The following is an 8773-nucleotide window of genomic DNA, read 5'->3' on the forward strand; positions in this document are numbered from 1 at the left end:
AGAATTACAATTAGTTTTTTAGATAAAACATTCAACTGTTTATTCTAAAATCTTTTGCATTAAAAACGTTTTTATATTGATGTTTTTTGAACATAATTATAATATCTGTAATTGTATAAAATAAATTAATTCGTTTAACATGTTTCACTTCATTCATTGCGTGTTTTAAAAAATAATATAACTACAGATGTAATCTGTAATCAGTGGCTATCTATTATAAGATATTTTTGAAATCAATGCAAGATAGTGTCCTAAAACTCGTACAATTTTTTTTACATATCTGCCAATAGGAAAAAAAATGGCTTTGTTGATCGTCGTGCAACACTGACCAACGGTAGTCAACATTATCAATATACATCGAATGTCTTTTAAAGTTTTAAAATCGGTCCGGATGTTTTTAGAAAAAAATGTTGACAAAAAGTCAAAAATCGGCTTACTTACACACATTAATATGCATACTTATTCCAAATATGATCCAATTCGATTCAGAATGACTTAAAACGTCCAGAAATTTAACTTTTTTGCAAAAATATAAACCTCTTCGGGAAGATAAATAACTTCATTATTTTGTATTGAATAGTCTGATAACACAAAAAAATATATTTTGAGAAATGAATTTTTGAGTTTGTGAAAAAAGGTTAATACAACAGTGGAAATATAAATGTTGGATAATAATTTCGTCGACTCTAAAGTTTCAAAATTCTAAAATGTGTAATAGAACATTGGGCGTGAAATTATTGATCAGGAAAATGTACCCCGGAATAGAACGTACCTTTTAAATAACATTACTATTTATCAATAATATACTTTCAAGAGAAAATAATCTCATTATATTTATTTAAAGCAAGTCTTGGGCATAAAAGACATAGTTTGGTATGGAAAACACGCCATGCCAAACTATATCCCGATTGACCCATAGCTATAATTAGAACTCAATTCATTTGGCTAAATATTGTTATGTAATTCATTTACGTGTCATTTACGTTGCAAGTCCTATATCATATTTTCTATATTTTCAAATATTATTATAAAATATTTGATGTAAAAGTATAATGCACAAATATAAACAACTTATGTACCAATCCATTTTTATGTAGCATATTCACTTCATATAACATTTTAAATATATGTTTTTTGAACTTATACATTGTTGTTTTTAAATAAATGTTTGAATAAATATTTAATACTAAATAATAAAATTTTAACAATATTTTTTTTCTTGAAATTTATTCAACTTCTTCATTTCAATAATTTCATTTAATTATTTGTAGCTCCATTTATAAGTTACTTTGCAATACGATTCCAACATTTGTTTGTCTTGTTAATAATCTTTTCACAGAAACTGGTCGATTGAAAATTACAAATTCAAATAAAGAGCGAACAAAACTCTTTTTAATATACAAAGTAAGCCTATAAGCTTTTAGATGATTGGTTATAATCCCCAATCATTCAGAGTAACAATAATCGTTTTGCTTTCAATCCTTTTAGTTCGCTTACAAAAGAAATCAATTTGCACTTTGATTTTATTGTCTGTTTTTTCGCTGTTTTTTGTCTTTAGATATATAATTTGAAATGCTTAGAAATTGTTAAATTTGCATGAGTTTTTAATGAAGGAAAAAACGTAGACAATGAAGAAAAATACTTTTTTTCAAAGTTAAAGCAAAGTGACCTTGGATATAAGAAACAAAGTCGATGGAAAATTTTGCATTATGATGCAAAATGATGAAGATGCTGTAACATTCAAAATTTAAATTAAATTATTTTGAATTTAATTTTAGTAAGTATTGTACATGTCAATATAATGACTAATAGATTCTTTATGTAATTTTATATTATCGTATCTCTTCTTCTGGTCATGAATTAGAGTTTGCGCAAGCACATTGCGTAAAATATAAGGGTTGTACTTGACGTGGATGCTAAAGCATTCGTGGTATATTACGATTATAATATCACAATCTCACTACGTTTATCAACCGCGTTTAGTAAAATTTTTGATATCAAAACCAGCTTAAAATTAAAACGATTATAATTTTTTTTATCTTACTAGAACTTTTACTGTCCGTGAACATGTTAATTTGTTATATTTTCACAAACTTTTATAAATCAAATGAATCTATGTTATATAAATTTATATTAAAAAAAATTAATTGGTCGAAAGCGAAGTTTGTTTCTGATAACAAATAAAATTTGCTGATATGTTTTTTCGTCATTCTCAATATATTGGAACTAAGATTAAATTAGAAATGAAATGCATTAGAAATTAGAATGCATTTGAGCTTCAAAAATTTAGAGGATACTATATGCAACTCAATAAGAAATTGGCGTTTAGAACATTAATTTTAAGAGACTATCAGTCGAACCATTTTTTTTAAGCATCAATAGAAAAGTACAAAATTATTTAAGCTCTTATTACAATGATTTTGTTTGTTATTGACAGAATATCTTAAACTATAACAAATAATTTTCATACAGTTAACAATAAATATTTTATTACTTTTAATGAATTTTATATTCAATTTGAAATCTCGTGACAATAAAATGATTGATTGCTTTATTAAAATTATATTGCTTTTGGTTAAAAAATGAACTGATGAATAGTTGTTCTGATTGAGAATGATTGTAGTACATAAAAATCAACAAGTTTTCTTCAAATTTCACGTTTTATGTAAATTACTACAATATTTTTATTGATAGACAATAATATTACACTACTTTGAATATTTGTATAAATAATACTACTCGAAAATCAATTTTGAATTATAGTACTTATTGATAATACATATTAATGTAAATAAAGATATTTTGTCAACAAAAAGTGATTACATTTTTTAAACTTTTTCATTAAAATTCTATTGTTATCATTTTTATATCACCCAGAACTGTTCTACTAAATTCTTCACTGTCAAAAGAGTCTATAGATCTATTCAGGCTTTGAAAAACAAAAAGTCTTCTGGAATTGATCAAATTTCTTCAAAAATTTTAAAAGAACTTACTAAAAAGGGATATATTCTCATAACATATATTTTTAATTCTATCATTAGACTCAATTATTGGCCATCAGCTTTCAAAACTGCTGTTATTAAAATGGTTCCAAAAATGGGTAAGGATTTAAAAATAGTAAGTTCTTACAGACCTATTAGTCTTTTACCAAATTTATCTAAAGTACTTGAAAGATTGATATTGGAAGACATTCTTGCAGTTAATAATATCATTCCTGAACATCAATTTGGGTTCCGCAAAGGACACTCAACAATCCAGCAGTGCCATAGATTAGTCGACACTATCAACAAAGCATACGAATCAAAAAAATATTGCTCTGCAGCATTCCTTGACGTAAGTCAAGCCTTCGACAAGGTGTGGCACGAAGGACTTATTTATAAGATACAAAAAATATTGCCAGCATATGCTAAATTTTTTTGAGCAATAGACAATTTAAAATCAGAGTTGATATGGCATTAACTCCACCTAATATTATGAAAGCTGGTGTTCCTCAAGGCAGCGTGCTAGGTCCTTTCCTTTATGTATTGTATACCCACGATTTTCCGACTGGACTTAACTCAACAATAGCAACTTTTGCCGACGATATTGCCATCCTAGCTGTAGATAAGGATCCAATTAGAGCTTCACATAAATTGCAATCCCACCTCAATATTATTGCAGATTGGACAAATGCATGGAAAATTAAAATAAACGAATCTAAATCCCAGCACATATGCTTCACTCTGAGAAAAGATACATGCCCATCAGTATATTTTATCAATGAACTGCTACCGCAGTCTGAATCCGTGAAGTATCTTGGAATTCATCTAGAAAGGCGATTGACTTGGAAAACACATATAAAATATAAAATTCAACAAATTAGATTAAAATCCCAAGAGCTTAACTGGCTTATTGGGAAACAGTCAAAATTGTCTATGGAAAACAAAATACTTATTTATAAGACAATACTCAAACCGATTTGGACATATGGAGCCGAAATATGGGGCAGTGCTTCGAAATCTAACATTGCAATGATTCAAAGAATCCAGTCAAAAACACTTAGGACAATAGCAGACGCTCCTTGGTATGTCTCAAATTATACAATTCATAACGATCTCCAAGTTCCATTTGTTCAAGAAGTTATTAATAACAGAAAAAATAATCACTTGTCAAAATTAGAGTTTCACTCGAATGATTTAGTAACATCTTTGCTCAATGTACCGCCAATGAGAAGACTCAAACGAAAATGGCCCACTGATACAACTTAGCACTTATTTGTAAATCTCTCACTGGAGAGATTCGAATACTATGATATTATTTCACATAATTATTCATGTTGTATATTGTTTGTGTTTGTATAGATGTATATGTATATGTAATTTTATGTTTGTTTGTTTATTTGTAAAACTTAGCATAATAGCTTATAGAAATTTATAATTTTTGATTGCTGTTAATAAATATATATAAAAAAAAAAAAAAAAAATCATTTTTATATAAATACAGTTTTGTTGTTACTGTATACTATTGGGAAGTTCAATTATGAACAATAATTTATAAAATATTTAAAAGTGAAAAATTATTAAAATATTAATTTGGTCTGTAAATTGTATACAAAGGAAATGATAGATGGGTTGACATATGAACAAAAATGATGTAAATATGAATGATTGTCAGAAAAGTATCGTTAAATGGTATAAATGAGTGTATTGTTTTGATGTGACATATGGAAAATTTTAGTCAGAAGTATATGAATGTTTTATAGATAAACGTTTAGTTCAACAATCTCGAAATAGTTGTCACTCTAGCAATTATTGTAATTATTGAAATAATCAGAGAGGAATTTTATACGAATAATTGTAATCGATCCATATCAATCTACAAACACGTTCTACTCTAAATTCGTTTAATAAAAAATCATTCAGGTCAAACAACTGCACGTAAGTAGAGCGCTCTAAAAACGCCTTTAAACTCTTAACGAATTTCCCAACATTCGTTTCGGAATCAATTAATCAAAGCGTCAGACGTAAATCTTACGTTAGTAATTTTCTGACTGACTTATCTAGGGAAATAATCTACATGTTCCGATTTCAAACTTGGCCGCAAGGCCTGCCAGGCGAAGGCACAGAAGAGATAATGTCGTGAGGGATTGACCCGGCTCTTCTCCCCCAGACAGAGGAACGTCATTCAGCCGAGAAGAACTTGGGACTTTCAGACTAAATCCTCGATATATAAACGAGAAAACCAACGAGTCTGACGGCTTCCCAAAATATTAGGTATTTATAACAAAAAAAAAACTCAGAACTAGGTAAGCGTAGCAAAAAAGAAGTCGAGAAGTTCGGAAATAGAATGGGTAATAGGCTGGGATGTAAAGAGTTACATATAAGTACGATATAAAACCTTTTAGGATAAAAATACTTTGAAAATGTTTGACTTATAGAAATCTAACAACATTTATGAAATGTCATAGAAATTATTAATTATATTTGATGCTAATAAAAGAAATGTGAATTTTAAAACATAATAAAACTAGTTGGTGTTAGTAGTATTTTGCCTTAAGGCAAGTTACATGAACTTTCCGATATGTGTAAATAATCGACTTAATCAATAAAAAATAAATTAATTTATGAGTGTATGAAAGTATTCCGAGTGGATTTATTATACATCATTGAAAACGAACGAACAAGTTATAACTCGGAGTATTTTCTAAAAGCAAATTCTCCAAAATAAATAATTTTTATAATTGAACCACTTTCCGTAGCACTTTAATGGTTTAGTATATTAATTAAGATCAAGTACTCTATCGTTATACCACCGTCGAAAGAACTACTCATTTTCTCAAACTTTGATGAATTTTTAAAATTAAACTGCTTGTCGTAAGGCCGTAATAATTCAGTAAGTTCTATAAGACCATGATATATATCGCCAAAAAATGTTCGTCTCAGCAGATCGTCTCTCAAAACTGACGAGCAATAGTCTTTATTGAGATACATCAAATGGATTTTAAATTTCTGAAATCAGCGTTGACTGATTCTTGAGGAAACGTTTATCAAAGGTCTAATTTTCACAAATGAAAACGACGATTTACGGCAAAAAATGTTCACACACACACACACACACGTTTCTAAATTTGCTCTCATTCGATTTAGAATGGCTTGAAACGTTGGGAAAACATAAAATTAGCGAGTCTAATTTTTTGATGAAAACATAAACTTCTCCTTCGGGAAGTTAAAAAAGACGAGTACTTATATAAATGAGCAATACGTTGAGACAGGTTAAGGCGAGGCACAAAAGTCCAATTTGACTTTTTGTAATTCTACTTTGAAAACTAAACTTGCAAAACTATGTTTTTTGCTTCCTTTGAAGTTACGTAAAATAAACAATCTTGTTTAATTACAAAAAATAACAACAAGAACAAAATATTTCAGTTATAAATTTGACTATGTCCAATGTCTGATTTTAAAGCGTTGACTTGTTATTGACCACTTTCCTTTTCTTTTCTTCTTCTTTTTCCTTATCTTTTATTTTTCTCATTTTTTCTTTTCCTTTCTTTTCGAATCCCTTCCTTTTCTTTATTTTCTAATCTCTTCCTTCCTTTTCTTTTCTTATCCATTCCTTTCCTATATTCTAACTTCTTTTTCTTTTTTTTTTTGTCTTTTCTTTCTCTTGTTCTGCTTTCTTATCTTTTCCTTTTCTTTTTTTAAATAGTATCGTTAAAAAATATACATTTTACTTGTTTGAGATATTTTTTAGATACTCTCTCTTTAGAGAGAGTTAGAAAGTGTTGAAAATGCTCGGGTTCAAATTCCGTCAGCATTATTACATTTATGTATGAAAAATAAATTTAAAACTCGTAATAAGCATTTCATTACATTCCTACAATCTGAATTTTTTAATAAATTATAGGATAAAGTATAAATATATTAAAAATAAATATCAGAAAAAAAGTAATAGGATGCAAATAAGAAGCAGACTGTAAATAGATAATTACTGAAATAGAGCTCTTTGTTCTAAAAATACTTTTTTAAATAGTAAAGCTTTTAATCAAAAAAATCTAAAATCTATATATTGGCTCATTGTACTGCTACTGTATTGTTATTACATTTACTATAACTCATATTACTTAAAATATTAATAAATGTGATCAAATTGATTAATTATCACAACATTTAATTGAATACTAAATATATAACAAGTCGTATTCAAGTATTTACGATTGAAAAAAGGTAGAGTTACACCTAATTAAAATTTTAATTATGAGTCTAATTAAATTAATCAAATGCTGTCGACATACAGTTATGAAATAACTACATCACGAACATTAATTTCAATTTGTATAAAAATGTTATTTGTAAAATTATAACAAAACTAATTTAAAATTGTTATTCGATATGTTAATTCCACAATAAAACATCTCCAATAGAACAAATTATACGAACATTGCGGATTTTAATAAACAAATGTACCATGTAAAATATAGCATAGATGTGTAATAATGAAAATAAAAAAATGAAGTTAGTAACTCAACATTTTCTGACCAAAAAATAATAATAAATACTATATAAATACATGTAATAATAATATTATAAATTTTGAAAAAGCTACATATGAATCTGTTGTCCGAAACACCCACAGACGTCTTGATATTCTTTTTTCCATCAGGATAAAAAATAAATGATATCCAAATAATACACATGATAACAATAAGGATGTGCTATTTTAGGTACGGTCAAGTTTTATAGCCTCATGGCAATGGATAAGAAATACCTTCATAGATCTTGATGGGGTATCCAAACAAATATTTTTGGGTGATAATACAATGTTGAACATACTAGATATATATATATATATATATATATATACATGTATATATATATATATATTTAAAGTAATATATTTCACAGTCAACATTACAGTCGAGTCTTTTGATTGATATGGGCGTGTTTCATGCGTCATAATGTTACATTTCAAAGCTTTTTTCAAAAATGTTTTTAATTTGTTAGTTATTCATTATATTTCCAAAAAATGTCCTTTTCTATTATATTACAACTTTAATTTTTCAAAATAATATTTTCTTGAGTGTTTTTGTCCTGGTGTTGCTGAATGATAAAACGTATAAATAAAAGTTTTTCATACTTTATTACCTTTTTATTTCGACGAATGGGCTGCTAGTTATTTTGAAATATATATATATGTATAAGGCAATAATACAATAAAATTTCAATTTAAAGAGTACAAGTTATAAACTAAAGATAATAATCGAGGAAATTAGAGTATTTATGAGATCATAGACAGCTTTTAAAATATATATATATAACACTTAACATAAACTATAAGTATTTAACACAAAATAAATACTAATAGTATTAAACATTTAATTACCTATAAATCACTACTTAAAACAGTCTTTTGAGGTAAATTTTCCTGGTTTGCCATATTGCTATAGTATTTGTATTCTTTAATATTTGTCACAATCATGACAACTATTAGCTTCTAATTTTTAAGAGAATTTTAAAAAAGATCTATCTATAATTTTGATGTGTAATATTTGTTAGTAAATCTTATTTTTTTTATTGTGTATATTTTCTAATCTAGTGCCAAAACGTATAATTTAAAGATCTCTTTGAATTGTTGCATATGTATATGTAATTTGGACAATGAATTTTATTTATTTTATTTTGTCTATTTATATGTTTATAATATAGCAATTGAATTGTATTTCACTTGAAAAAGAAGTTTTATTAGCATCCCGTAGGGCAAATTATAGAAATCACATAAAAATCGAAAGTAAAATTTT

The sequence above is a fragment of the Ctenocephalides felis genome, unplaced genomic scaffold (genome assembly GCF_003426905.1).
Source record: "Ctenocephalides felis isolate EL2017-DRISC unplaced genomic scaffold, ASM342690v1 CF-g0.4_SCAFFOLD_01170, whole genome shotgun sequence".
Taxonomy (NCBI): domain Eukaryota; kingdom Metazoa; phylum Arthropoda; class Insecta; order Siphonaptera; family Pulicidae; genus Ctenocephalides; species Ctenocephalides felis.